The following is a 24,809-nucleotide window of genomic DNA, read 5'->3' as shown; positions in this document are numbered from 1 at the left end:
CAGTGAAACAGTACAGTGCAGTGAAGCCCTTGTCCTTTTAGGTGTGTACATCTCAACTGAATCAAGTATAGCAAATGGTATGCAATGCATATTAGTTCATAACATGCACTGAGGATGGTCAGTTGCCTGAAGTGTTGGCTGCACTGCAATTTGAAATAAAATGAACTTGTATCTGAAATAGGAAACTTCTAATCCTGATTTTTTTGACCATAATTGTTTGTAGCCTCTTAGTGAATAAGTGCATTATAGCTAACCAACACTGTGGACTTGAATGTAAAAATCAACTGCAGTCTTGTTTGCGACATTGTTATGACAATGTCCTGAATAGAAATTTCATTCCTCATTGGCAGGGGTGGAAGTAAAAGTAAAGCTTTACTTTGTTTGTGCACTTTATTTTGTAATTTCTAATTTTACACCAGTACTTTTACTTCTACTCAAATGAAATATCAACAAAGTAACAGCACTGGTACAAAAAATAGTCAAACGTTCATCATTTGGTTAGTTTTCCACAAGCTGCAACCTGCATGTAATTTGATTATCCAGTTAAGGCTTATTATACAACCAAGGATCCAAACTAACTAATTTAATGTGTGTGTGTGTGTGTGTGTGTGTGTGTGTGTGTGTGTGTGTGTGTGTGTGTGTATGAGACATTATTTCTTTTACTGTTGTTGTTTGTTTTTTTGTTTTTGTTATTTTTTTGTATTGTTTGTCCATTGTGTAATTGAAGCCTGTATGTTATGTCATACTGTCTGTTTAATTCATGTAAAAAATAAATAGAAAATTCAGAGTTTATGTAGTTGTATATTCATTTTAAATTTCACTGTGCTGATAGTATATGTGGTTTCTAGGGTTAGGGTTATCTCATGTTTACTCTGTCTGGGTTGAATGAGACAGTGAAGCGCAGAGTCACTCTGCTGTTACTGTGTGATTTTGTTATCATCATATCTGCTGTAAAACTCCATGATCACTAATGCATCTTTCTGTGGGACGACTGGCTTCTATTCCAAATCCAATATGCTCTCACATTCTTCCTTCATATCTCCTATTGCATTCTTTTGTACCATATATACGGCTGCTTGTGTTGACTTGTCATCTCCAACTCTGATGGCATATGAAAGATGTGTGGCCATATGGCACCCTCTAGTGTCCCACTCTGTTATGACTAGAGTGTGATAACGGGTGTGATTCTCATGCACTTTGCCTCTTTAATGTTCATGAGCAAATGGAACTAAAACAAACTACAACTACATTCAAGTTGTGTCTATATCATATTATATATTCTATATTATATTGTTATCTTGAACCATATGTGAATAGTTAGAAGTTATTTTCAAGCAACTTTAAATTGTTATTACTCCATAAACCCACTCTAATTCCCTGTCAAAACTACAGTGCACAGTTTCAGGAAAGTGTAAGCTGCTGCTTCCTGTTAAATGTGAACATGAAATATGTAGAGGATAAAAATATGTATTATTTGATACACTTCGTTACCTGCCTTTCAAAAATTCAAGTCAATGTCAAATTCACTCCTACAGGAGGTTTCCGGCCACTGGCTCTGTGCTGGAAGACAGACTGGGTGGGCCAAATTAAACTACTTCAGATTTACTTTCATTGAGCTATAAAAAAAAGTATTGAGACGTCCGGTCCAGCACTTAATGTCTGTCATGCTCTTCTTAATATTTACATTTTAGGCAATTAGCTGATACTCTGAATTACAATGAGTGCAACAGTAGAATAAACGTAAACTCCTAGCATCACAATTACAAGCAAGCAATAGAAAGGAGTGCAAGTCACTAACAATATTCCTGCTGCCGGTGAAACACACAGGCCACCTGGCTAGAGTGAAATTTCTACAAGCCCAGACAAATTATTACTAGCCCAGTAGCCACAAGTTTGTGTTCTTTTGTATGTTTCATATTTTATTATTTCTAAGTAATGTAGGGGAGACCAGGGCTGGTTGTAACACTTTTTCCAATTTCCCATTTTCACTGGAGCAGCCCATTTGGTATGTTATAGAAACTTAAGTGTATCTACTACTATATAAACATTGTATTAAACATTGTATTGTTTATATTAATATACTGTATAGGTAATATTAATGACTGTCCGCTAACAGGAAAGCTAACTAATTTATGCAAGAACCTTCATGAATATTCCATATATTTCACAATATTTCATGAATATGCAGTAGTGTCATCAACCTAATATAGCCTACATATTTTTTTTTTTACTAATTTAAATAAATGTCTCACAACGCTATCAGTAGCTTACTAAGACCTTAAACATTATGCTGTTAAATGAAGTTAGCCTCTCACACACAAAAGATATTGGACTGAATCATTGACTCCAGCCAAAACATAAGAGGCTAACGGGATTTAAGCTAAAACGGAAGTAGGCAGAAGTGAAACCTCTCCAAAGATCTTCTATTTGAACGAAGACCCACTCACTGGTTAAAAACAACTGGCCCTCCTCCCCGTATTCAAATCTGTGTGTTAACCTGCAGTGTATGGCTCTCCTCCTGCACCTTTCAGGCAGAGCTAGCATTAGCATAGACACACATAACGGTGTTACCATAGCGATCAGTCTGGTAGCATACAGTCTTGAAACAGTTGCTTTTCTCAAGAACTACTAGGGATGTAAGTTTGTTGCACAACATTTTCTGATTCAAAAATTTGACGATATGCATTGTGGAGTTGAAAAAATGTTCTTTCACTTTGTTTGAACACATTGAGGACGCTCTGTCTTTTAAGTCTCCTGTGTGGCAGCATTTTGTGTTTCCAATTAAGGAAGAAAACGGCAACAAGACAACTGACAAGACAAAGACAAGTATTGTAAGGGAGGCTTGTCTTACAGTAAACACACTGCATGTACGCTACAACATCACAATGAAAAACTAGTCAGGCTTATTCGGGGATGAAATTAGTCTCAAATTTTATTTGAACTGGCAATGAAAGGTCTTAAAAAGTTGTAAATTTAACTTACTGAAACCTGTAGTCACCCTGTTCATGGTTCAAACTTTTGTTTTTGTTTTCCCTCAGAAATAAAAAGGGATATATTTTCAGTCATAATCATCTTCATTCAGATTTTACTCAAAATATCGTGATAATATCAAACCGTGAACCCATATCATGAGCTGAATGTATTGTTACATCCCTAAGAACTAGGCTACTTGCTACTAAAACAACACAAATTTTAACTCTGGGTGTTAATAATACTTCCGGGTTGTGTGTATTTTGGTTCAAATTAACCATAGATGCTTTTAATGGAACATGTCTGCAACAATATAGCATATCTCACACCTTTTCCATTAACATCAATTCATGGAGAACAGAGGTCTGTTTTATTTTTTATTTATTTATTTATTTTTACCGCCGCGCATGGCGATGACGTTTGTGGTTCCCAGAAACAGCGACAGAGTGAGAGCTCTCGCTTCTTCCTCCTCTCGGGCCTCTCGATTCGCCTCTTTACCTCTGATGAAACACTCCACCTCCAATGAAAACATGACGTCTCCCTCCACGTTTCGCGCTCACGATGAACGAGCTGCGTCAAGCTAGCCGGAGATAGGTAGAATGAGACGGGAAGCTCGGGCTTTTTGCCTTCAGAATAAAAGCGTAGCATGTGTCACTTGAAATTTAAATACTCAGTGAAATTATTACATTGTCTAAGGAGTGAAACAATAGCTATAAAACGGATACGAAAAAAACTAGATTGTATTATGGTGCATGGCATGTCCTGATCAAAAGTTCCTTATGGATTGGCAAATTTAAGGTGTTTACACTAATATTTGATGACTAAAATCCAAAAGCATCAAAAACGTGTCTACTATCTTGTCCAAGAATCCTCCTTTTATATATTCTTTACTTTCACTTTGGAATTCTGTACTACACACTGAAAACATTGCAACACTTGTTCGTCAGTTGGGCTTTTATTTTTAAGATCCCGACCGGAAGTTGTATTCGTTTATTCTGTCCGGCTTGACACTAGTCGATGAGCGACACCGCGAGAGTATTCCAGGCCAGCAGCAGCAGAGACTGTGAGCACTGCGGTACATGCGACTGTTCAACCTCTGCTCTCTCCCTGTATTCATTTTCCACCAACACCAGCGACCACACAGAGGAGACGAGACGCTTGTGCTTTGATGTGAAATTGTGGAGAAGATTTTAACGGATCCGGGAAGCCTCACTTTCTGTCGCTACACAAGCCGTGAGTACGCTGTTTACGTCCTTTTTTTTTTTTTTTTGGGTAGTGCGGCGGGCGATAAAACACACGGGATAATATGCTTGTGTTCCGGGTGTGTTTATGTAATAGTAATCCCCCCCAGAACAGTGCCGACATGATGATTCACTGGTCAGAAACGCATCATGGGTATCCAAAATATTTACTTTTTCCCCGTGTAGGCGTTGTTGGATTGTCTTCCATGTAGGCAACACGACTATGGGATTTATGGCTGTCATCTTCCCTCTCCTCTATCCAGTCAATGCTGCATGTGAAGGTCTAGCCGGGAGACCGCATCATGTACAGAGATAGCCTACAACATTGTTATTAACCCGACGTTAACTGTTCACATTCAGATGATGGGGGGGAAAACACATTGAGTTATTATATAGAAAATGCCCTGCTGTGTACAAATCAGCCCTCCTGTGTACAGAGGATTGCAATATCGCCGTTGAACCACGCATGATTTTTGAGCAGAGCGGAGAAAATAAACAGGCTGAATAATGTACACTACAGTACATTGAATATTACATGCAGTCCTCCAGGCTACTTTGAAGAGCCGCTGTTCAGGCTGCTGTCTTGTGAAGGTTAGACTTTCAAAATGTACTTTCTTTTGATTGCCTTCTTAAAATTGTAATTATTGATAAAAATCTGCTGGAATATTGAAAGTCAGTAGCAGATAAAATGATTACTTGCTCAGTTACTTGCCTTAAAAGGGAATAAAACTCAAATTGAGGATGAGTTATGTGATTCCCTGCATCTGGGACATTTCTGAATCCATCTCTGAGACTTTAACTTGTGATGACATTCAACATGAATTCTTGAGCTGAGTGGTGATTCCCTTTTTAAAGGGATCCCATTCACAGTTATTCCACAAAGGGAAATACCCTGCCAACCCTTTTAAAGTAGAAGTGGGGTGTGAGATTCGGTTGAAGACGTGACAGACACTTGCATTTTCCTTTTTTAAAGAGATTATTCAGCGTAATTACATTTGCTTGCAGGACAAAAATGTGGGAAAAGCAATTTTGCGGACAAACACTTGCAGCTTCCTTTAGAAGAAATGATGTAGAATGATTGCATTTGTTTGCAGAACAGTGATGTGGGAAAAGCACTTTTGCTGATTTGCTGAGTTAAAGGGAGTAATTGAGTTCTTGGCAAAATCCTACAGCAGTAGTCAGCTAAAAATGTCCGTTGTCGGGGGCAACCTTAGCAAATACTAATTCAGACTCATCACACTTCTGATTAAACATGCCAGGCAGCATGCCGGTCATAATTGATTTTCAAAGCCGATATCAACAAATTGTACATTAAAGGATCCCTCTCACTTACACCTGTTAAGCTGAAGGGCCAGCCACACTAGGCCGTACTTTATTTCATAACACTGCTGCAGCACTGCTCCAGTTGCTGAGGTGACAGGTTCAGAGAGGAGAGAACAGCGCAGGCCAGGCAGGCACTGAGGATAACACGGCAAACTGAGCGTGCGTCTGTGTTTTCATGCATGTGCCTGTGTGAGCGCAGTCTTCCCCGGCTCTGCTGCACCGCGCGTCTTCTCTGGAAACCTGCATTCTCTCCTGCATTCGCTCTAGCTGTGTGTGAGTACCATGCAGCAGCAGAGGAGAGGATGCTGCTGCTGCTGCTGCTGCTGCTGCTGCTGAGGCTAATAAATTGCTGCTGGCTGTCAACACGAGGAGAGCCCCGGTCTCCCTTAACCCTATAATGCCTGACTGGAGGCAGGCAGCAGTCACAGCCATCACCTCCACACGCCCCGATGTGGGCATTAGCGACTTCTGTCCTCGATCCATATGTTCCCTCCCCTGAGGACAATGTCATTTGAGCTGCCATGAGTGCATCATCGCTACATCGTGGTGACATGGCTGTGCTCATTTTAACCGTAAAAGGACAGTGGGTTTCCTCTGGGTTTGCAGGCTGGTGGGTGCAGACGAGGTTTCATATTTAAAGAGAACCAGAGGGGCTCAATGTCTGTCTCTCCTGTGTTCTCTAAATACACCGTCGGCTGGCTAAATGGCCTATTACTGGGTCATTCCAGTCCGACTACTTTCGCTCACCGTAGACAAATGTCAATAAATACCCAAGTTTATATAATTGCTCCAGATTGTGATGGCTGAGCTAAACCTTGCCTCTGAAATGCAGACAACCTTCAGACTTGTTTGACACTTTGTTTCCTGTCACTGGGAACCTTTTGTGTAATGGTACGCGCCTTTCACCTTGTGTTTATAAGCTAGAGTCGTGTTTTTCTGTTTTTGACTGTCATGTTGTCAGGAATTCTGGTGTTTGCAGGGTCCAAAATGAACACCTGCCAAGCGCCAAATGTGGGCAAATGTTCCCTTTGGCGAGCGGAGCACCTGCTACACTGGCGAGTAATTGTTTGCAAACAAAATATTTGAATGCATAGGCTGGATGAAATGAAATCGCCCTGGCTGCCTTCCTGAACGTATTCACTTTCCCCATGTAGTGTGGCGCAAAACCACGAACACAAGCCTGCTTCTAGAACAGTCTCTCAATCTGTTTCCATCCCCAAGTTGGTGGGACCACGTAAGATGGTCTTGCTGTGCTTGCTAGCTGGCTGGCAATTCTTTAATTTCAATTCCCACTACTATGAAAATTTGTCATATACAAATCAATAAACTGCAATGTGGAGTAAAGCATGCTGCAGGGAACGAGCCGCTTTCCCTTTACAGTGTTCTAGTTGCAAGCGAAAATATCGAGTGATGAGCGGCACAGAGCAACGCGCTCTTCTTCTCTGCAGTCCTGATGGCCTGCACTGGCCCTCTGGCTTCGGACTGGTTGAGATATGCAGGGATATTATGATAATTTTGTATCTATCTTATCATACAGAAGATAATACACACGGAATCTGATCGTACAACTGGGTCAGAGGCTGTTTCAGTCATGTGGACAATGGAATTACACTTTTAAATCTTTTCTTCCATTTTCCAACTCCTGTTCTGCAGACAGATATGAAATAATTTAGAAATTTCCCTTGTGAGAATTCTGTTGTGTGGAGGATTCAAGCTTTTCTTAATTCTAATAGGTTTATGTATATTAAAATATATTTGCTGTAAATCTTTCCTGACACATTTCCATGCAAGATCTAGTCTCTGTCACACTATAGAGCCAGTGCCCATGACCCTCTGTACTGTAACTGAACATAGTATCATTGATCAAGATTTTGTCCCTCTCTGAATTTAGTTTTTTTTTCTCCAAAGATTTTAAACGGTTCAAAAAGCACTTATGAACTCTTTAAAAATGAATGCATTACTTCTTAGAGGAGCATCTCCCTCGACTCCACTGGCACTAACGTCTCTCTACCTCTGGCCACTTGCATGTTTCGTTCCTCCTCCTGTATCTAATGGAAAACCCTGCAGTCGTGACCCGGCCCTCTTCATCTTCTAGGTACAAATGATGTTCTGTGTTGTCTTGAGCACTTTTACTGAAACACTTTTGGCATCCTCTTTACGTCTTGTTATTGATGAGAGCGTAGTTTGAAGTATTACACGGTCTTGCATCAACCGGAGCCAGTCCTTTATTCTGACACTCCTGTCAGCCTCTCCACCTTTTTATCTCGACTTTTGAGTTACACCGCCATTAAAAGTCCGGAAAGCTCTTTTTGTTGCCGTCAAGCCCAGTTTTGACAGGAAGGCACACATGAGCCACAGCGGGTCAGCGATTGTTCGGTCACGGTCACGCCATTAATGTTGACTTTGTACAAGCACTCGGGCAACTTTGACTGTAACAATTCATCGGGACGCAGAGGGATTGGGTCACTCATAGCCCCTGATAAGTTTAGAGTCTAAAAATGCCTTTAGCCCCCCTGTGACTGACATGGCAACGGCAGCTGACAATAAATCTGGAGCGGTCCCAGTCATTGTTTGGGGATGTGGGGGGGGGGTCTGTTGTGTAATAGACGCAGTGGAGCCGTGCCTTAAGGGTGCGTCTAACCTAAACATTGACTTTTGGGTTCAAGGTTAGAGTTTTGACCTGTCCCAGTTTCTCGCTGCACAGTTTGGATTGAACGCATCAAGTTGTTTTTCGGTCCTTTAATCACGTTTTGATTTGTTTTTGTTCTTTTATGTGTTGCTCTGAAGTGACGGGCATGTCAGGAGCACTTCATTGTCACAACATAATGAGGCTACAGACGTCCTTGCTGTCTCGCGTTCATCCGCGAGTGTCAACAATTCCCCCAGAATGCTGTTGCTCCCCCACCCAGTTTGTATTGGAAATTTAAATAGATTTTTGTACGCTGAATTTTAAATGGGTGCCCACTCTCAATCAGGATACAGTAAATGACAATGCTTGCTGTAGGCTATTGAGCACATTGTAGGTTTTCAGAGCCTCTGAATTATTATTATTGTTTTTTGGTAAAGCTGACTCTTGAGTGATCTAGATCAAGGCGGTGATACTGAATACATGTCTATATGACGGTAGGAATGGGAAACATATCAAAATTCAATATATCGCAATGCAAAAATGTGACAATACGCATTGTGGGGCAGAAAAATAAATCGTGACATTAGCTACAGTTTATTTTGCTGTAGTAATCACAAATGAGATGGTTTGCCCATTGCAATTTCACAAGCTCTCCATCCAAATTATATTATTTGCACATTTTTAAATTGTTGTTTACATTCTAGCAAGCCAGTGCCATTGCTAGAAAGATTTGATCAGAAATAAGCATAATTCTATAGTCATACGTTGTCATTGAACTTTAATTTATTACATTGTATCTTGGTTTTATTGAATCGTGAACTCCGGATCATGTATCGAATCGTATCGTGAGATAAACATATCGTCCCGTCCCTATATGACTGTATAAAAGTCATTTCTGCACACATGTATACACAACATACAGATACAGTGATGCATGTTGTGGCGGTTTTACCTGTTTTGCAGCTAAGGCTGCTGTAATGTGAATTACAATGCATCAGTTCTGCTGAAGCATTGCAATCTAAGTAAGGGGTCAAGCGCATAAGTTTATCTATGGTGTATTGCACAGATATAATGATGGTTTGAACAAAGCAGGCAGTGTCTCCTGATTTGCTCCGCTATCTCCAAGGCTGTGTGCTCTCCCTTCATACTGCATCTACAGAATCCTTAGCTTTGATCTATATATATGTTTTGTTAAATATGCTATAACTGGTAACAAGTCACGCCTTTTGATGGAGATAAACCGGTTTACGGAAGAACAATGGAAATCCTCAAAGAAAAAGCAAGCTGAATCACCTGGCCCATATCTGAAGCTTGATGGTGAGAAACTGACGATAATAATCCGTCCTCCTATGTGTTATGTCTACTTCTTTGCCTGTTTTGTTTTTGAAGCTCTTCCTGGAGACCAGCGATAGCAGAGCAGCCGGCTCTGCTGTTCTGGTTGCAATTTACACTTTTCTCCACAGAGAGGATAAAGAAGACCCAAGATGGATGACAAAGCAAATGTTTCCCCTTTTATCAACACCCAGCGAGGGGGAACCAGAGCCATAGAACTATAATTATGTTACCTCATGCGGCGAGGATGGGTTTCATTCGTTCAAGAAGTTTGCGGGATACAAATGCTGCAGGTGGTGTTATTTTTCAAATCTCCCGCTGAGGTAGTGGCAGGGAATTCATAACAAGAGCGCACGGCCGACCTATCACACAGACGGTGAGTCATTCAGCTTTCTTAAGGCACGGCATGATAACTGCAGGTATCGCTTCAGACAAAAAAAAAGCCATGTGACACTGGCGGATGCGGATGTGGGTGGCCCACATGGGAATCAGCCCCCTTTTGCCTTTGTTAGTGCCGTACTCTAACCATTGAGCTCCACCAAACCAGGCCAAGAAGACGCTGTCTTTCTGCTGAAGGAATGTCTTGAGTTTTCGCTGAAAGATATCAGAAGCTGGAAGAGAGGATTTATATGTGTGAAATTTCCTGGCCCAGTGATGAGCATGTTCCAGCACAGGAGGGAGGGCTGTCATTTCCCGAGGATGGAGTGGTGGCGGTGGCGAGGGTTAGGGCTTTGTAGGGGAAGAAAAAAAAAAAAAAAGCTGCATGACCCAAGCTTGCGTGACTGAGACATTCTGCACTCCCCTGAGGGGGGGCCACATCAGTGCTGCCCCATCACCCCCGTCACCAAATTGTAGCGAGCAGGAAGCCGCAGGTTGCAGCCATTATTCATGCAGAATACATTGGGATTGCGAGCCGCTTGCAGTTGCAGAATGCATTACTCTTTCATTTGGAGCAAACGAAAACCCTTGCAAGAAAAAAACCCAAAAAACAACCGACTCACCATCGTGTGAGTGTACACTGATGGGCTCGTGTGAAAGCGAGGTCAGTCTACACGTGTTTTTTTTTTGTTTTTTTGGTTTTGTAACCTCTTTCGTAACCTCTCGCAACATCCACTGGAGATGAATCCTCAGCGAAAATAGAAAAAAAGGGCTAACGCACACGCCAGACGAGGTTAGCATCCAAGCGTGAATGTGACATTACGGTCAGTGGTGTACACACGCGCACACACATGGGTAGGCTGCGCGGAGGGCAGCGCAGGGCCTCCACTCCACCACCAGAACCATGCCACTGCTCACTCATAGCTGTCCGAACCACTGACTGGCTCAACGCAGGACTATTTCTGCACTAATACTGGCCCTCTGTGGCAGGAATCCTAAGCAAAACAGCCTAGAGATTATTATCGGATGTTATCTAGTATGTTTTCATTCCTTGAGCAAGTACGTGATAGAGAATATTTTATTGGATGTTTGATAAAATGCGACATTTCGCTCAATTCTAGTATGCCGATTTCAAAAACTAAAAAGAGCAGCCATATTGTAGTTTGACACGTGCGGCCGTAGCAGGAAATAGTGTATGGAACTGAGTAATTGCAGAGAGAGTGAACGCTTCAGTCACTCTGATTAGTGGGTATTGTTCTTGCTGGGTTGAAAATCATGTGTGACTGCGTGACTGTGTGCTGTGTGCGCGCCCGTGCTTGTTTGGCTCCGCTGTGTTATCCCTTTGCCATTTTGGAGTCTAGTGCCGAACGCTGTCTTGAAGCAGCATGGGAAGACCTATTTTTGGAGGTGTTATTTATCCCCTCTTGCACCTTGCAGGGAGTGGGAAAAACACAAGGAGTCACTGTTCTGAGGTGATTTGCATGAAATATTACGGCTAAATGAACTACGGTGCCTTGAGTGTGTCAACATATTCAGTGTTCCCTGTTACGCAGTACTATGCAAGAGGAAAAGGATTTGTTTTGTAGATAGGTCAGAATGTTTATTTATGTTCCTTAACCTTTATTTATTTAGGAAATGTTGACTAATTATGCATACTCTTTTTTTTTTTTTTTTTTTTTCAACAATGCCGTGCTTCACTTTCTAACAGTTACACTCATTCATAACTGCAGGCTTCCCACTGCAGCCACAATCTTCTGACCGTGGAGCAGCTCCACTAGAGCAGTGGGGGGTTAAATGCCTTGGTCTAGGACACTTCAACAGTGCTTTTGGAGGGAGGGGAGAACGTTACTCATTGTAATTTAGTTTGGGCTTTAATAATGATACTTGACAGCCTTAAGAAGGTCAAGCCTGGCTTTGTTACTGGTTTAATATGTTTATAGGACATTTTTATTTTCTGTCAAACTAGTCGCACTTGATTTCCTTCTTGTCAGTCCCGTTAGCATGCTTTGCCTTTGGCAACGCTGGAAACCCCCTGTGTTTTTTTCACATGAGGGAAACCCCTGACACTTAGGCTGCATGTCCACTGGGAATGTCTTTTCACAACACTCCCTTTTTTTTTTCATATTTTCAATATTAATGGCACTCTGTTGTGCATTCCTGACAGCACTGAGAGCGTAGCATGTTTTTACCACCAAAAAATTCAACTTTTAGCAGGAGTGCCAGGCATCAAAGATGTTTTCAGTTGTCACTTAGAAACAAGAGGAGCCATGAGCAGTGCTTCCCACACGGATCTGTTTACCACTGCTAGCTAAAAAATAGGTGCGTGGTAAACACCAAGTCTTACATGGCTAATAGACTTTACATTAGAGTGTTGCATATGGGCCAAGACTGATGTGAACTTGCAGCACATGATGCAGCTTTAGTGGTTATTAGCTGAAGTCACAAAACTTCAGAAATCAGGGTTAATATAGTCCAACAGAGATAATCTCCTGATTGTTGTGGTGCTATTTTCCCCATTTAATCTCCATCTCCTCTCTCCTTCATTTGGTGCATGGTCAGTATATTAGCTTCCTTAGGTGAATTTAGTGGTGTGATATAGTGAACTAGAAAAAAAAAACATTGAAAGCTAAACCCAGGCATGAAAATCCATTTTGCTGAGCTGAAAGAAAAATAAGAGGTTAGAGGCCAGCGTGAGTGAAAAATTTCAAGCTAAACTGAAAGGATAATCTCCACCTCTGAAACTAACTGCTCAGTGTAGACTCACAGAGAGCCCTCGAGAATTGAGAAAACCCCACCTCTACTGTTGATACACTGAAAGACACCATTAACTTAAAAATCTTAAAATGTGTACTTTTTTTAACCTTGGACACATAAAATAATGATGTGGGACATATCCTGCCAGTAAATGTGATTTGAAATGAGCAGACAATCCAAAATAAAAAACGCTAATCACCAAAGTATTACTTTGGACAACTGTTTTGGCCATTCACACCGCACTGCATGTAACTGTCAACCTCTCTCTCCTTTTCTGAAAGCATTTTCAGTTTGCATTCTGCATTCAAGCATCCCATTTTCCCTGAAGTTCAAACGAAAGGTCTGGAAAGCATGCATATAGAATATACCTCTCAGGCTGTTGGAGGGCACCCCTGCTCTCTGGCTCTCTCCTGCTCTCTTTCATTTCCCTGAAGTGAAGTTGTACTTCAGAGAGAAGTGTACCTGTCATTGCCTTTACAGGAGCTTTCAGAGAATCTCCAGTGTACTTGGAGAAAAAGCCACGTTGCCCCGGGGTACGGCTATAGCGGGCTGCTATGTCTGTCAGCGTAGCCGCTATGTGCTTTTCCGACCCGGTCTCGAGCGGGCTTTGTGAACATCTGCACGAGAACACACACACACACACACACACACACACACAATGGTTCACGTCACAGCGGTTCACTGTGTGCGCATCACCCCTGATAACATGGATCATGTCATGATGTGGCAGTTCATGTATCCGCAATGGATTAGGCTAAATCCATCAATAATGCAGGCCACATGGAGGAGCTGTGAAAACATGCTTTTCATGTTTTATAAGCTCTACTCTGTTCCCCGGCCTTATGCTTTTGCTGTCCATACACTAAACAATAAATCCTCTATCCATGAACAATGAATTGTTGGTAAACTTTTGAATGTCTAAAGAGAGGATGTAGAGGCTTCTTGCAATCTTGAACCATGCCTTTAAGCCCTTTATTTTACATATTTTGCTGTTGGCAGGGTGTGAGAAAAATACATACTTCTCAAGATAGAAACTGTTTTTTTTTCCCCAAGGAATCCCAATATGTAAGGATGGGAACAGCCATTAGAAAATGCTGTGTCAGGTTGAATGCCATAACTTTTTTTTTTTTTTTTAAACATTTTCGCATTGTGAACCAACCCACACTTTGAGTTCATTCTCCAGCCCGAGCTTGACGGGAGAGTCCGTTTCATCCTGAGGACACCTTGAGTCTGCACACCTGTGACTTCCCGCGTACACCGCCACCCACGAGGAAGTACTCTTCTCCTCCTCCTCTTCTTCCTCCTCCATTTCCTCCTCCTCCTCCTCACCCTTCCCCTTTTCCTTCTCCTCCTCCATATGCCACGAGCTCTGCATCGAGCCCTTGGTGATATGGCTATATATAGAAGGAAAAGGAGGAGCAAGACAAAGACAAACAGAGTGCCTTTTAGTGCTGTGTCCTGGATGGCTCGCCTCAGCACTCCTGTTGGAAAGGGTTAATGATGCTCAGATTTAGCCGGTAGGTTGTTGTTCTTCCTGCTGGAGTGGCTCAGGGTGAGACGGACTTCCTCAATTAACCACAGCACCTTTTGGCTAAATGCCCACTGTGAAAGAACAGCCTTCGCAGCGCCTAGCTTGTTCTGTTGTTGTGACTATGAAGTTTCAGCATTGAGTGAGAATAATTTAGTGATCAAACCCATTGCTGTTTTGAAAGGAAATGACAATGTAGAGAATGAAGTCTAGGCTTTTTATCTTATCCTTTTGTCACTGTTGTAACTAGTAAATGAAACAAATAAGTATGTCTGTACTCCTTGGCAGGGGTGTAGCACAAAATTCTGGGCCCTATACATAAGCAGTCTCTGTGGGCCCCCTTCCTCTCTTGATCCATGTCTCTCACGCATCTTTTGAAATTTTTTTTACAAATAATTGAGCCAACAACTGTAGCCATGAATCTGTAGTGGTTATTAGGGTAGTCACTAATGAACTGTTCACACCACATTTAAACAAGTAATAATAATCTGTGATATGTGCTTAAGTCTGCACAGTTTGAAATCTCACCACATTTCAACCCTCCTTTCTCAACATACTGTAGCCTACAATTACTGTGTGATACTTTTACTATGGTTAAATGAGGTTTGCTTGGAGTATCATGCTTAAGAGAACATTATTTTCTTCATGTTTATTTAAGTATTTATCATTCCCAAGGTATAAGACAAAGCTAAAAAAGACTGCAGCCTACTGGTAGGCCTATTTCTAACATAATTTAACCATCTAAAAGTGAAAAAATAGAACCATATGTTATATTTTAATTAGACTCTGCCTCATTGATCACCATGATCTTAAAATTGGAATTATTCTCCTCCTCAGTTCTTGGTTTACTTGGCCTACTTTTAACCCTCTGAAAATGATGGTGGATCATCTGGCATTAACATTACTGTCTTTTGAAGGCCGTTGCGGGTTCAGCTTTTAAGCTAGCGTGAAGCCAGTGGTATCATATGAATCTTGACATTGCAATGAATCCGTTGATACCAAACATGTCATGCTAGCTTACTGGGTAAGGGATAAATATCGCTCCAAAGTTGAACTGTCTTTACCGCGAGGTCAGCGACACCTCAATGTCAAATGATTGCTTGTAATAACTTTTAGCTCCACTTCACGAGCTCACCTTGTCTCACGTGCTCGGTAACAGATGAGGGACCTGCCGGTGGCTGTTTCTGAAACTGAGGGCCATGTGTTTCATGATGTTAAGCTTTGCTAGGTAATGTTGATAATGTCATATGACATTGTAGCTATGATGCGGATTAATTTATGATACTGATTAATTTATGTTATACAATGCAAATATGCTCCAAGCTAGATTCCTGGCTGACTGCCTTCAATCTAAACAACTGCTGATATTAGCTTAAACCATTCTTAAACTGTGTTAGTTGTGCTCACCTTTCTTTTGAAAGAAATTAGTTAGCAGTTGTTTTCCCTCAGTTTGCTTTCTTTCTCTTTCCTTTCTTTTTTGGTACGCCAATTTCCCTTTCTTGGGGAAAGACATGACTCTATCACTCTATCACAGTGCACATTGGTGCTCCAGCATCATCACTCGGCTCGATTAGCTGCGTTTAGAGACAATCCTAGTGCAGGGGCGGACTAAACCATTTTGCGCCTTTTGTAAGGGGTGAGAGGGGCCTCAGAGAGCCTCCACTATTTTTTTTTTTGATACAAAGTTCAGTCTCTCAACCGATTTATTCAGCCAATTTTTATTTAGTTATGACACTAATTACTTAGAAATAAAAAATTGCAAACAAAAACAAACTTTTCATTCCAGGCTTTTCGAGGGCCCTCCCCGCATTGGGGCCCTGGGTAGTCAGTCCCACTTTTCCCCCCACTACGACGCCCCTGCTCCTTGGGAATCCTTGAACACCACTTGTCAAAAAGAGAATGATCAGGCAATGGGCATGGGTATATTTCTTATATTTCATATTTCTGTCTTACCTACATTTTTGCTATGACCTATAATTGGATAATGTATGTTACATTTGGACCAACCACAAGCTATCTGAGCAGGGCGTAAGGTACCATGTTGCTGGTGGTGTGTGTGTATGCACTGTCATTGTTCCCAGTCATATTAGCAAATTGGCCTTTGAGGATAAAAATACACTTTACGGCGGTCAGGTGCAGGATGGGATTTTAACACCAGTGTTGGTGAATTTTCGTTGTGGCTGGTAAGTTTGTCAGTTCTACCACTCAACTTCTTTACCACACTTTGCTAAGTAAATAACCTTAAATAAGTCTTTTCTCTATGATAAAAAGCAATTTTGCTGGTGAAGTAACGGTGGTGGCTGTTCAAATTTGGAATCCACCAGCCACTTTGATCAGTGGATGACAAATTTAGTTTCCCTGGCTGTGCAGGTGTGGGTGGACTTGATAAAGAGATGCTACAGTAGAGCTAAACACGGTTCAGAAGAATGAGGGGGACGCTGCCTGGGAGGAGAGCGCAGCAGGTGCATGTTGGTCCGTGGGGGCATGTGTGTGTACTCTGCTCACTCATTGGGAACATTTTAATTTGATCCCTTTGTTTCTATAAAACAGGTCAGGATTTGTTCTGCCCTGGGGCAAACTGTGTTTTTGCTTGCTAGTACGGGAACCACTTTAATGATGCAGGGAAGGCGCAGCGCAATGTGTTTTGGGGAAGAGTCATCAAAATAAATGCTCACTCTTTGGGATTTCTTGAGAAAGTGCTTTGTATAGCTGGACAAGATCAGTAATGTAACTTATCAGGAACCTATTCAGTTTTCATTTCAGGCGGTGTGTGTGTGTGTGTGTGTGTGTGTGTGTGTAAGATCACACAGGATCAGTCAATAACAGATAAGGAAGAGCGGCTCCCGTCATACCTATAACTTGACACTGAACAAATAACTGTAACGCTGCACCAGACAAGTGGAATCTCGCTCGGCCGGTCATGGTAATGTTCTACATTCATGCTGTAATTTAGAGGAAAATTTAACACAAATGGTGTAAATGCTGGCACGTTTTTAGCACGTAACCCGTAATGGCAACAGATAACCTCAGTGTTGTTTTGCCAGTGGTGGAAAAACTTCCTGCATCGCAAAGGAATGCTGTCTTTACATGCCTGAAGTTGCAGGTCTATTGCCCTGCAAAAGAAAGTCAATATGAAGTTTCATTCCTCAATATTATGTATCCACTTTGAAAGAAAAATGTTCATCGCTCAGTATTTCCAAAGAGGGAATGATTCCATCGTACAAAATGTTGCGATTTTGCCTGACAACTGCCTAGTCTTCTTCTAGGCGTTGGTCTGTTTTTTATTTTTTTTTAAATGGCGGATGTCATTCGGTAAGACGATGGTTACAGTTTCTTTACAACCTCCCTTTCTTCTTCTTCTCTTATTAGGATCAAGTCACAATGAGAGGATTTGCTCTTGTGAGTGGTCTGTGATAATGAAATGGGTAAAATAAACCTCGTCAGAAGAAGGACGGATGCCGTGTAGACGGAGAGGTGGTTCCTGTTATTCAGCAGATCAGTCCCACTCTTGTCCTCTTCTTTGCACAGAGCCAGACTCTTAAGTCTATTTAAAGCATCAAGTGCGCGCCCTGTTGACCGATTGTGTGGCTTGTTGTTTTGCTGGTTCCTCAGTGTGTGTACTGGTACTCCTTTCCTGCCTTCTTTACCTCTGCAGGTCTCTGGTCTACAACCCGCAGTATGCATGTGTCTGTGTGGGAGAGGTGGCCTTGTTTTTCTAGGTTATGTCAATTTTGGCCCAGTTTTCCTGCGCTCTAATGCCACTGTTGTGGCCGCTGTTCTGGTTGGTTAGCCTTTTGTTCAGTGTGGTGTAGATTGTGCCTAACCAGCATGGTGTACTACAGCCTCAGATACATTAGTGTCTTTCATCTGATGTAATAAAAATGTTCATCTTCATGTATTCACTGCCATTTGACTACTCTGCATTTTATTTAAGTGTGATATGTAAGTGATATGTGGCCAGGATTCTCGATGCATGGCAGTTTTAAATTCTCATTATTGCAGTTTTTATTTCCCAGCATGTGGCAACGATAAACTATCAAAATGTTGCGTGACACTTAACTGCTGAATTCACATCCATTCAAGAATAAAGGAAAATTTTCAAAAAGGGATAATTAAAGAGCAAGACTCCCAGCATGGCCTGATCTTTCAGTGGGTTTGGGTGCATGGTGTGTGTCTCGCTCATGGCCTTTGTCACATGTTGTTTCCCATCTTCTGTCCTTCATATTCTTCTCCTCTGTGTGCTGCATATTAGGGACGTGCCAAAACAGCCGACTAGTCGTTTGTGAGGATGTTTGTCGACGTTTTTATTATTTTTCTTTGCAAGTTTGCGTTTCAGCCTTGTTGTTTCATAAGTCTATGTGTAGGCCATACTGTCTTTTGGATGTATAAATGTTGAAAAATATTTTGGATAGTCTTGCATTAAAGGGTAACTTTGGTATTTTTCAACCTGGACCCTATTTTCCCATCTTTTTGTGTCAAAGTGACTAAAGGGGACAACAATTTTTGAAATTGGTCCAGTATTGAGCGAGATCGCTTCAGCCGGCAGCCACGAAACGAGCTGCAATGTAATCCGACGGGTCTGTGTCTAACTTCCTGCAACAACTCAACTCTCGCGAGACTTGAGCGAGACTTGGTTACACACAGACCGGATCAAGCGAAAGGTAAAGAAAAACGTTTCATTTCTCTGTAGGGTCCTTTCCATAATGTTGTCAGACACTTATAATAACAATCTGAGCCTGCCAGTGGCAAAAACAAGCACTTTTAGTGGACGTACATTGACGGTTCACATTTGCCCCGTCGGATTACATTGCAGCTCGTTTCGCGGCTGCCGGCGATGCGATCTCGCTCAATACTGGACCAATTTCAAAAATTGTTGTCCCCTTTAGTCACTTAGACACAAAAAGATGGGAAAATAGGGTCAAGGTTGAAAAATACCGAAGTTACCCTTTAAGCTTTTTCCATCTTTCAGAAATTATACAGTTATGTTGCTTAATTATCACCTCCAGGTATGGAGCAAAAAGCCCACCTCTTCACAGATTGTGTGAAAACTTTATCGGTTGTGTTGTTTCTGCCGTGTCATTTGTAGCATAATATATAATATCAAGTTAAAGGAAAACTTGATATTGCCTAATCTTATGACAGAATCAGTGTCAAAATGTACAGTTCATCCTCGTTTTTTATGGTTAATCCTAGTTAATAGTTATTTTTTTATGTTATTTGCCTCTAGCCTAATAAGCTTATGTTGAATCTTGGCATTTTGTCTGCACTGACCCACCACCCACTGACTAGTCAACCATGAAAAAATAGGCTTTTGCACATCCCTGCTGCCTACTGGGGCAGAAATTTCCTAAAAAGTCTGGATTTTTATGTTTTTTATCATCTGTCGGAAATTTGTCTGTGACACTTCCAGAGGTTACATGTCAGAATGACTGAGGTTTAGTTGAGAATAGACAAGATGATGGAAGGAGGGTCACTTTCACTGTTCATCTGACAAGTGTGTCAGTCGTACGATCAAATGAAGGTTTATCATTTGCAATCACATCAGACACTTGCTTACTAATACCCTCCCCATTAGGCCTGTATTGGTACTTCTTCGGCCAAGCTGATAATCACCAGAAATAGGCCAACAAGTATTGGAATTATTTGTGAATGGTCACTATCAATGTCTTTTGTCTGTGAGGAGGATCTCACTTTGGCTCCTTTCTTCTGTCTGTCAGTTTCTCAGTCACCTTTATGCCTATAAAGAGACATTTCTCCATGAAAACACACACACACACCCACACACACGCACACACACACACACGCACACACACTTGTTATTACCAGGGCCAAGAACTTTTCTCTCCAGGCAACACACTCTCACTCAGACCAAGTGGCGATGAAAGCTGTGCCTAAATTAAGATGTTCTGCTGCTCTGAAGGCAGGTGTTAGTTTTTAGCACCTCTCCCAATTCTCACACTTTTCAAACGTGCGATTTGTGGTGCTGAACTTTCCATTAGGGCCATTTTTACATTAAGAAGCTTAACTTAGCACCGACACCTTGAATTGCAGTATTTGATTAAGTCTGTGTGTGCGTGTGTGTGCGTGGCATTTGCGTGCGATAACACATATTTTCTTTTTGAAGAGAAAATCTGATTTTGATCTGAATATCTGAGTAAAATATCTGAGTAAAAGTATTTGTGAATATAAAGAAAACCTCTCCCAAAGGCTCCCAAACAAGAGAACCAGTGGTCTAATCTGTGACGTGACCATCAAGTGGGCAGCATCCCCTGTGCTGAAGTGTCCTTAAGCAAGACACTGAATCCCTACCAGCTCCAGAGCCGCTGTTCCCCCTACAGAATACATTATCACACAGTGTCCAACATTAAGTTTTTGGTTCACTTGCCAAGTCCTGGTAAAACAAAATAATTTACCTGCCAAGTATAATTTTTACCAGCCAGAACACTTAAATTTGCTGTAGGTAGGTCACAAGCAAGTTTAAAAAAAAAAAAAAAAAAAGGCTCTCTGAAAGTCACGCACAAACACTCACCCCCTCTCCCCCTCTCCCCCTCTCCCCCTCTCCCCCGCTCCCTCTGACTCACCTCTACTGCCCCTCCCTCCTACATGCAGGTGCGGCTGAACTTTCGCAGCAGTATCTTGGAAGCTGGTGCCAGCCCACTACATGGTTTTTCATCCGCGCTAGCTGCATGCAGGTAAGAAAATCAAGGTCCAGCTCAAGTGGCAACTAATGATTCATATCAAAATGTGAAAATATGAGCTTGGTGACGTTACTAAAGCAGCTAACATTGAGGTGGGGAGATAGCGGCGTGCATGTGGATCATTGACAACCTGGGGCTACGCTTTCTGGCTTTAGAGTTTGCCTCCTTTGTCTGATGCTTGAGGCAAAGAATTTATTTTAAAAAGCATATAGTGGAGCGATGGGGCTATTGATATTCCTGTGCGATTGATCTATTAGTATACTCAAAAATGTCCTCCCAATATGGAGATTACTTTTGCTCAGTTGCTCCGACAAAATGCCAATTTAGAAATCCTGCCTACCGCAGATTTATTCATAATTTATCCGCAATTTTTCATAGAATATGTCACTCTACCTGTCATCAATGCTATATTGTGCATAGAATCAAGTACTGTATGAAACAGTTGGTGACTCAATCATACAATTCATCATGAAGTGCCTCGCCACATGGAAGTAATGTTAAGTTTCAACTAACGCTAGGCTAGTTAACCATCCAGACAGTGGACAACGAAAGGAAATTTGCAGTTTTGTCGCTAACGTTTTGTGTGAAGCCAGTGTACCAGGCAGCCAATCAGGAGCCTGTGTGATACAGGGACAAAGTTTGAGAATAGGCAAAGACCAATGTCTCTATATAACTTTCTACTTTTATTGTCTCAAAAAGTTACTGGCCAGCGTGGCAAGTGACACTTATGGATTTATCCGTCAAAGACAAATTTTACCGCCATTTGGTGACAAAATCTGGTGCGGCTACATTGAGAGAAGACTTTGTGGAGTCACAATTAGAGGCTCTTTATTGTGCATTGACTGTTATTGATTGAATAATCCATTGTATGGATTAAACCGTGAATACACAGAGATTTTGTCTAAACAGACTGACATATGTTCACACATATTGACATTGAAGTATATTGAATAATTAATTCATTAATTGTTAATAATAAAAGTTTTAGAAATGTGTTTTAAGGGATAAAAGATGTTGTAATTCAATTTCATCGGCAAACTATTGTGCAAAACTAAAAAAGAATTGCTCTGATTTCTGATATTTTAAATTTCAAAATAGGTTCAGTATTTATTTCATTACCTGCAATTTTTAGATTAGATTACATGAACCTGGAAGTTAGATCATTTTAAAGTCTCTAAAGTTCTTACATTTGCTCCGTTAAACAAGAAAAAAACCAAAACCTTTGTGAACTCGGGCAGTGTCTCAGAGTCTTGTACTTTTCATCAAGTGTTATTTGGTTTGGAAAACATTACAAATGTTGTGGTGTGAAAAACGCACAGCAGACAAAATGCACTTACCAGGGTGATTATCTTTTAATTAGGTGACTGAGCCGTACCCTAACCCAACCCGATGGCCTAGATAGACAGGATCGAATGGAGACAGAGACAAGGGCAGTGGAGAGTGGTGTCAGACAGACAGGGTCTCAACAATGACCTACACACACACGTACACACACACACACACACACACACACACACACACACACACACACACACAGAAGCAAGAGAGCCGTTGCGCTGCCTTTAAATGGCATTGTAACAGTGAAGGGAATTTGAGTGTCTGCGCGCTGCACTTCAAGCAACACTCTGGTTTGTTTGGGATTAGCCGGGCAGATGGATTCTTCTCTGTATATGCTTACATTTAAATTTACAATTTCGACAGTTCGCTCATGCTCTTGTCCAGAAAGACTTACAATGAGTACGACAGTAGAATAAGCAGCCAGCAATAAAGGGTGCGAGGGTCAAAGCCATAGCAGAGTATTGATGTAATAAATATTCCTGTGTTCCTAAAATGGCAAGGTAAGACGAGCTAGGGAGAAAAAGTTGAAAACGCTGAACTGCACAGGCTTCAAAGATGGCATGGTTACAGGTACTGCCACCCTAAAGGGGCATCCATCCATACTTCAGAAATAAGTGGTTAGTCTGAGGAAAAAGAATGTGTGCCACTTCTTTTTGGGCAGTGCGTCTTGTTTTTCGTGCTACGCTGTGAGCAGACTTTGTTGCAACTTGTTCACTTTCTCCCAGTGAACACAAAGCCCTTTGTTTTGAGCGATTGGCCAGCCACTCTACAGTTCCCATTCACAGCTATTTGACCCTGTCTGTGCAGCTCTCATGGACAAAGGGTCATTCTATTCATGAACGTTTCCCATTTTTTTCCCAGTCATTAGATAAATGTGTGATTTCCAAATTCACACATCTCATATGTGAATGCAATGTATTTGCAAATCAACCAAAAGTCCACAAAGTCCATGAAGAAAAAACATATGAGAGAAAGCTGTGCTCTTTTCCTCTGACAAATGCGGTGAAGTACGAATTAAGCCTCACCTGGTGTTGATACGTAACAAATCTTTATAGGCTTAGTTTATATACAAAAGCAAGGACTAGAGAACAAGAATACTATACCTAATATACCTATAAAACACAGGACTGGCACTGACACGTCTTGAACTTGGATTTAGCTTGCGACCTTTCTTTATTGCACAAGCTTAGCTTTCTTCAGTGTCTTTCGTGTCACTATATTGTGTACTGTCTAGTAAAGTCCCTAAAGGAAAAAAGGAAAAATTGCCTCAGTTGGAAATTTGGCAGAGGGGAAGCATATAGGCAAGGTGATGGAAGGAGTGCAACTTTCACTGTTCATCTGACAAGTGTGTAAGTTGCACAGTCCAATGAAAGACGAGGGCTGTCTTTCCAATCATAACAGACACTTGCTTATTAAATCAATCCTTAGACCATGAATTTACAAGGCGTGTGTGTGTCTCCACCGGCGGTACTTTGTCAGCCAGGCCGATAGTCATCAAAAGCACGGCACATTTAGCCTGGCTGCTATATTCATGAGCCGATGTGAAGGAGGTGTTTTTATCCCACAGGAGAGCTTTGCTCCCTAACAGTTTGCTACAGACTGCAGAGTGTGATTCGGTCGCAGACTCCGGTGGAATGCGGCAGCAGGCGATACGGCAGGCAGGCGATACGGCAGGCAGGCAGGCAGGCAGGCAGGCAGGCAGGCAGGCAGGCAGCGCTAGCGGTTTGGGGAAGGAAGACGTAGCAGTCCTATTACTCACCTCTGGAGCAGGGATAGTGCTGTGTTGTGCCTCCCAGGGGTTCTGTTCAATCATCGGCACACACTTTATTACCTTGTTCTGTGGAGGAGTGTGTGAGTGAGTGTGTGTGTGTGTGTGTGTGTGTGTGTGTGTGTGCTCGCTGCAGCACGCGGAAGTCTTTGAGTCCTCCTGCTCCTCTAACCTCCGCATTGCACTGGGATTTTTTTTTGCCTGTGTTTAGCCTTTGTGTAAAGCCGTTCAAGTGCATTTTTGTGTGTATCGCTCCCCTAAAAAAAATGCTTTTGTGTGTTCAAATAAATCCCTGTGTTCGCCACGGGTCATATGTGCATGTCTAGCTTTATCCTTCCTCTCTTCCTCCGAGACCGGCGCTGTCGGTGCCGCTGCAGCTTTTTGTGCTGTCTCTGCATTCAGCACAGATGTTATTATGACCCCGGTGGACAAAACAGGTTTTTCCCTAATTATCTGAGCAACATCTGGGCGCAGGGCAGATAGGAGGAGGAGGAGGAGGAGGAGGGGGAGGAGGAGGAGGCTCGTCCTGGAGGGCGGTCGGCCCTAATCGAACCGTAAACAAGACACGGCTCAGGGGATGCGGGATGCTTGTGCGAGCGAGCGAGCGTGGGTTTGTGTGTGGGAGAGAGGCCATTTCAATAGAGTGTGCGGCAGGCAGGGGCGGGGGGAGGGGCAGAGGTGGAATCTGCCATATGGATGAGAAAGAAGGGAGGGAGACATGTAAGGGAAAGGAGGAGGAGGAAGGAGAAAAAGGGAGAGACTCAGCGGCCCATTTCAACTTGCTTGATGCTCCCTGCCGGCCCTAAGGGATGCTGACAACACAGTTTTGTTGATTCATTCCCCCTCTCCA

At 42.1% G+C, this 24,809-nt stretch overlaps 1 protein-coding gene across 3 annotated transcripts in view; it reads left to right on the top strand.

Annotated features, from left to right (window-relative positions):
- The first annotated feature begins 4,107 nt into the window (after positions 1 to 4,107).
- adarb1b (adenosine deaminase RNA specific B1b) overlaps positions 4,108 to 24,809 on the top strand; it is a 132,343-nt gene continuing 111,641 nt past the window's right edge. For 2 of the 3 annotated variants that reach the window (XM_078285958.1, XM_078285957.1), the window contains exons 1-2: positions 4,108 to 4,203; positions 20,765 to 20,847. The gene's annotated coding sequence lies outside the window, so the exon portion shown is untranslated. The remainder of the gene's footprint in view (positions 4,204 to 20,764; positions 20,848 to 24,809) is intronic. The other variant, XM_078285959.1, reaches the window with a different exon arrangement.

Source organism: Centroberyx gerrardi, chromosome 10 (genome assembly GCF_048128805.1).
Source record: "Centroberyx gerrardi isolate f3 chromosome 10, fCenGer3.hap1.cur.20231027, whole genome shotgun sequence".
In the NCBI taxonomy this organism is placed as follows: domain Eukaryota; kingdom Metazoa; phylum Chordata; class Actinopteri; order Beryciformes; family Berycidae; genus Centroberyx; species Centroberyx gerrardi.
This window is presented reverse-complemented; position numbering and strand designations above follow the sequence as displayed.